Genomic DNA, 6,887 nt, shown 5'->3' on the forward strand with positions numbered 1-6,887 from the left:
CAAACACTGATGTGCTCTGGAGTTCCAGGTGGAGAAGAACAATTCCTGCAGTTACCTTCTGTGCAGCCATGTTTCTGGTGCCGTAAGGAAAGAAGCCATGGTAACCTAATTCCTGGCAAGTTACTTGTTGTCCTGCTGCAGCATGAATATAGTGCACAAGCAGAGCTAAAGCACCTTCACCTTGGATGGGAAGAGCTGGAAAAGGAGAGTTTAAACAAGAATATATATATAAGCAGAGAGGAACCACCAACTCCCCTGAGTAGTAACCACCCAGAAGGTAATAGGAGAGTCTCCAAACCTGACCTCCATGTGTCTTGCACCACCTCACCTCCGCTCGTGCCACTTCCACGTGACAGACCCCATGAAGAATGCCCAGAGGCTGCACTGTAGCACATCTGCTGTTTTGTCAGAGCTGCCATCTCTGCCCTGTGCCTTACCGCAGCTGAGACACGCCTGGGGTAGGTATCTGCCTTGGCTGCTGGGCTGGAACCCAGGCACTGGGCTTGCTTGAACGCTGTGGTTTCCCTCAGCTCGTCTTGTTTGGTGCTGAAAGACCCCTGCTGGGTGTTTCGTCCTTTCATCCCACTGTGGATCCACTGTGGCGGAGCTGGAGCCTCCAGTGTGACTTGTCTGGGTCATCTCACAGGCCTTCCAATCCTCCTCAACCACGGGAGAGAGCAACTCTACAAGCTCACCATGGTGCAGCCCACAGGACCTCAGCATGTAGGGCTGGCTTCTGGCACAGCTCTGTCTTGAGGTAAGCCCTGGCATCCTCAATGTCTCCAGTCTCTCCCAGGCCTCAGTTTATAGCAGTCTCAGTGTGGCTCCAAAGATAAATGTTTGCCTTGTCCTTCCTCCTCCCATTTCCCACAGACATGCCTCATGGCCTTGCCCTCCCTTTATGATTTTCCCCTCTTGCTTGGCTTGCAGCTGCTTTGTCCCCCACAAACTCGTTTATGCTCACTGGGAAGCATTGCCACCCTTCCAGGCTATACAAAATACCTTCCCTCGTCTGCTCAAGAGGATTTAATCTCCTCCCTCAGACCTCTGAAGAAAAATATCTTCCTCATCATGCTTTGTAGTAGCCATCTGAATCCCTTCATTGTTGCTTTCTGGACGGTTTTGGTTCTGAGATCTTTTATAATGGTTCAGTGGTCTTTGTGCAGTGGAGTCTACACCCAGATATGGATGCTGGAAAGGCCATACCCAAAGAAATGGTCCTTCTCAAGAGCTGGGAGACCACAGGTAATCCTTGAGAAAAGGCAGATTCCCAAAGCAGCTATCCTGGGGTTATTGGCAGCAGCATTCTAAAAAGGCATGGAGCTGAGCATAGACTGCTCCTGGCTTGAGTGAGCGAGCCTGCACTGTGGTTACTGTACTGGCAGGGAAGAGAAAGGGATATTCCCCTCTGGTTGTACATCATCAGGCACATTCTGTGTTATTGGAAGTAGCAAAGGATAAAATTCACATCACTTCAGAGATGCCCCTTACAGAAACTGGCTGCAAGACCCAGCCTCAAAATGTGGGCTGGCAGAGAGGGAAATGCTCATTTGTTGAGCAGGAGGAGAACTCCAGTAGCACACCAGTCTGTGCAGCGGGCTCTGCTGCCCCAGAAAGCATCAGCTGTTGGGAGATCACTGGCAGTAAGGTCATTGTGTGCTCCAGCATCATTGTGCAGCTGGCCTGGAGACAGGCAGCGAGGCTGTTCAGGCTGCTGCAGAATTGGTGAGCTGGGGTATCCTCTCACCGGAGCTTTAGGTTGCACACAGATCTGGCCAGCAGAGCCAGACAAGCCATTCCTGGGGCTGTTTTCATTTTCTTGGAAAAGGCATTATTTGAACATTTTGCAGCTTCCCTTTATTTCCCCAGCGCTGTATTTTTCCCCTTGATTCTGTCTCTAATGGCAAAAAGACCCAACCAGACTGCAGCTTTGTTTGGCACCAGACTTTCCTCCTGAGAAGATCGCACAAGAGGTCTTTTATCACCTCGGCGGCGGCGAGCCAGAGCTGCTGGTGGTGGAAGTCGCCGGGACGGTAACCTCAGGCTGCGGTGGGATGAGAGTCAAGCTGGGGCTGTCAGCAAGGCGAGCTGCAGCAGCCGGAGCCTCTGCCAGGACACGTCAGTACTCCTGAGCGTGCTTCCCTCGGTGCTGCTCTCCTTAAGGAAAAGGTATGAAATCCACAGCTAGATTGAATTAGTCCTTTGAAAACATTAAGTGTTGTGTAAAATGCAAATCCTGTCCAGAGCCATGGTCTGACGCCTTAGGAAATCGCTGTAAGCTGAACCTCCCCTGCCCCCCACTGCCTCAGACCAACATGTCACCTCTTGGTTTTCTCACACAGCTGATTCACCTTCTGTGCCGCTCGCCCTGCGTTGGCTTCAGCACTCTCACTTCGGCTTTGTGTCCTGGCTTGTGTCAAGGAAGGAGGCTCCTGCTGAACTGCCAGGCTGCTGCTCTCCTCAGGCATCAGCAGGCCCACGGAGCTGCCCGCTGCTGTCTTTCTCCCCAGCGTTTCACAACACTGGCCAACAGCACCTTGAGGGGACTGTGACACTGAGACCAAGAAGTGCTGGCAGTCCCATTTCACGGAGGGTAAGGAAGATTCCAGCTCTTAGTTTTTTTCCCAACCATGTTTTGCTGAAGAAACTATTTTAAAAGGGAGAAAGAAGAACATGTTATTGTGTAAGCAGGATGGAAAACAGCTTTCTGTGGGTTCCCAGGCATTTATGTGCCATTCTCTCTGTGACCTCATTACCACTGACATTGCCTGTGGCTGGCTGACTCTTCAGGTTGGATGGTTTTGCAACAGCTGTGTGCACAGCACCTTCCTCTCCAAGCAGTGCCTTTTCATGGCTTGGTTTATTTGTATGCAAGGCAACTGTGAGCTTATTGAGGCTTTCTATCAGCTGTACAAACTCACAGCAGAATCAGCTCTGTGTGTCTGTCCCTTCTGAGAATTACAGTTTTGGGGTAGTAGGCCTTGGGGCAGCTCCTGGTCTTTATCTAGAGGAACTGCTGCCTGTGCTTATGCTGTGAGCTATGGAGTATCAGTAGCTGTATGTATAAGAAAGAAAAAAGCACCTTTGCTTATTTGTTGTCCAGCCTCCATTTTAGAATGGTTCTAAGAGCAGAAGTTGTCTTTCTCTGTGAAAGAATGGACAAAAACATCCTCATATTTGTCAAGATTTTCTTAGATGTTTTTCAGGGTATTGCTAAGACCTGCCAGGATCCTCCCCAGATACTTCCATTTTTGGCTAAAAAATCTGAAGTTTGGGATTTTTGTTTGACCAACAATGTCAGCCAAACCCAGGCCTTTTTCTCTATTTTTTCCACTTAATTTTTAAACTATCTTCTGGCAAAACAGAAATGTTGTTTTGATGGAGATTTTTCAACCAGCTCTGCTCATCAGTTTCTGCCAGCAGTCACACAGGCAGAGCAGTGCATCTTCCAGGACAGAAGACTGTCCCAGGGCCAGGCACCAGGCAGCAATGGTGAAGGCTTCTCTGCCTAGCTCTGTGCCCCAGCCAGCATTCTGCTCTTCTGCAAGCCTCAGCCCTTAATGAGAGCCATCTTTCTGGAGATGTTTCCTGCCTAAATCTCTCTTGGCAGGTCAGCACAGTTATTCAGGTACTTTGCCAGGTTGAGAGAAGATGTGGGTGGCACAAAAGGATCTCCTCTGAATGAAGGAACATGGGACTCACAGGAGCCACGTTGTGCATCTCATCTGCATTGACCAATGCGTAGACCCCTCCAGGCAAGTACCAGTTGGCAGGGAAGGATGGGGGGATGGGGCTAGTCCAGCTCACTTTCAAAGCAAGCTCCAGTGTGGTGTTGTTTAGCAGAGATGTTTAGATACAGCAGAAGCTGAGCCATAAGCAGTCTCCATGTAACCCTGAGGACCTCCAGGAACAAGATCCTAAAGGTGGTTTTTCACACTGAATCTGGACTGTGAATTCAAAGGGAGCCCAGCTCCTCTTATTTCCTGGATTCTTGTGATGAGCTGAGAGACAAAGAAGGAAGATGCTCTTGCAGAGTAGGGCAGAAGCCATGTCTCAGTGTTTGGCCTCTGCAGGTGAAGGAGCATCTGCACATTGGCTTTGTGGACAGTCTTCTCAGGGGATAGCCATCCTTCAGCACTTCCTAATAATTGCAAAGTGAAAGACCTTTTAGATGTGCTAAGGTGTGTAGCCCTTCTCTGGCCCTTGCTGATTTTAGAGGGTTAAGTTAGGAGCAGGAAATGCAGCGCATGAAGGACAGCCATTGATGCTAGCCTTTGCCAGGCAGCCTTGTGTTATCTTTGCTCTCCCGTGAAATAGCTTCCAGTTTTCCTTGCAGGGCATTCTTTACAAGGGTAGCAACTGAGGAGCTGTAACTTGGCACATCTCCACCTGCTTTTCTGTAGCAGTGCACATTTGTGCTCTGGGATTTGAGGAATTTCCTTTGCCTCCAGAACTGATATGCAAACAGTCAGCTGTGCAGACATCAATCTGTGCAGGAGGCATGCTGCGTGACCTAAGAAATAATGCAGGTGGTCAGCACCATGCTGGTGCCTCCTGAATTTCTGGAGCAAAGAGACTCATTTCACTATGTCTAGAAGATGGGAGGTTCTGTGTACACCCTCTGCTCTGCTTGACTGATCACAAAGCACTCACCAAGGTTCCCTCAATGGAAGTCTTGATTTTGACCAAGGAAAGCAAAGATTTGCAGGAAATGAGAGCTCACAAATAGCTCAGAGGTCTTAAGACGCTCATCTTAGCAGAGATGCTTGGGCCAGGGCGAAGGTAGAGCCTTGGGTGATCAGTGCACAGCTCTCCCAGCATCCATTTCTTTTACTTCCTTCAACAGGCATCAGCACTGTTGTGATAAAATCAGAAATGGGTCAGCTTAGTCTTCTGCTGCTGTAAGTTACACTATGTACAGGTACTGCTGTGTGAGCAGGTATGGAATGAGGGATGTTAAGCCTGGGAGAGATGAGTGTTGTGTAACCCAGATCGTAGCATTTCTTCCACTAGTGATTCCATCACAGTAAAGAGCTGTGTGCTTGAGCTACTGTGCATCCTGTGGGCCTAAAGGAAACATCTCAAAGAGAAAGAAACAATGCTCTAAGCAAGCTGTTCTTCAGGACACTGGCCATTTCTGTTAAGTCTTTCTTTTCCAATTGATACTTCTCAGGTTGCAAGGAGAGCCATTCTGCTCCTGAAGGCCCTAGCTGCAGACACAGCCTTGGAAGGGAAGCATGCTCTCATGGCTACAGCAAAGGAATGGGAAGCATGAGATCTGGCATGAAGTCCTGCTCCCACTGAAGCCAGTGGGATGTTTGCCACTGGCTTCAGGAGGAGCCAAGATTTCAGTCTCCGTCCAGATTTGCTGGTGTGTTGGGCTATGCTGAGAGCAGGACCAGAAAGGGTTCTTGATCTGCTGATAAAACTGTTCCTGCCTCAGGTCCTTGCTGCAGATAGCTGTTTCTCGCCTCACATTGCCTCCTGCTTGCTTATGTTTTCAAATCATCTTCTTAGGTCAGAAGCTCTTTGAGGAAAAGCCTGACTGCATGCTTTATGCCTGTTGTATTGTCCCATGACCTGAGCTCCTGGACATCCTCACCATGAAAATCATCCCCTCCCTTGTGGATTATGGATAGTGCAAGAGAGAGTCATAAAGCAAGAGCACAAGTATGGGATAAGTGGCTTCAATCAAGTAAAAGATAGGGGATTTGCTCCAGGTAAGTAACAGTGCCTTTTCCTTCAGGCAGCAGCTTGAATGAGCTCTAGAATTAACTCTTGAGTGGCTCAAGAGAGCCTGAAGGAATTGTAAAGGTGACACAAGGATGGGCTTCCCGGTATCCCACTTCACAGTTCACACCAATGTGAACCATTGGGAATCTTGATGTTACATGCACCACTCTTTCTCCTCTCCTCTTTCAAGGTTAGGTGGAAGCCAAATTGTGTTGGTCGTGAGCCGTGGTGTAGGTGCTAATGACCCTGAGAGTAAACCTTTCCCAAGTTATTATTGTTGCCCCTGTTAATGCCCCTGCCCAACTCAAAGGTTACCATGCTGCTGTAGTGACTTGAGATGTGAAGCAGTGCCTTACACGGCGCTTCATGATGCGTTACGTGCCCTCGCGCCAGCGCTTGCAACCCACACAGCATCCACTTTTGGGCAGGCTCAGTGCCCTCTGAAAGCAGGATCTCAGAGTGCCTGGAGATTACTGGATTATGCCAAGCAGCCCCATTTTGGCCTAGAGAGCAGCCATTGTTTTTATTTGAATGGTCACATGGTGGAGCTTCTGTGTGCCAGGAAAAGAAACACTGCAAATAATTCTGGCTCTGCTTATGTTTCCCCCTGATCAGGACGTCTATTAACTGTGTGGGTTTGGTCTCTGCTGCCCCTTTCTGGGAACATCTGTAAACACATCTGCAAAAAAAGGCATGAAGGTTTATCTCCTGGGTCAAGAAGAGTGCCATGTGTTTGACAACACTTTCTCCTCCTGGCTAGACATAGCTTACATGCTCCGACCATCTAGGACTCAATCTTGTTCTTTTGACATCTCCACAATGAGCAGCTGGTGAGAGCAGCCTCCTGGTAAGTTGAACCACAGTATCACAGTATCACTTAGGTTGGAAAGGACCTTGGGGATCATCGAGTCCAACCTATCAACACAGACCCCACTGTGTTATGATTTTTTCCCCACAAGCAAGAAGTTTGTAAATGTAGATGCTTAAAGTGGAGGTAATGTTGATCATAGAGAGGTCCACAGTTAACAGTTTTGCTGTGATTTTCTCCATCAAGTTGAAGCAGAGAAGTTGAGATACCCAGAACACTGGTGCAGGAGTGCACCCCAGTGTTACCTCTTTAGACACAAAGATTTTTACAGGCAAAAATGCTCTTT

This window comes from Melanerpes formicivorus, unplaced genomic scaffold, assembly GCF_026170545.1.
Source record: "Melanerpes formicivorus ecotype bairdi unplaced genomic scaffold, bMelFor1.0.p_v2 SCAF_10, whole genome shotgun sequence".
NCBI lineage: Eukaryota > Metazoa > Chordata > Aves > Piciformes > Picidae > Melanerpes > Melanerpes formicivorus.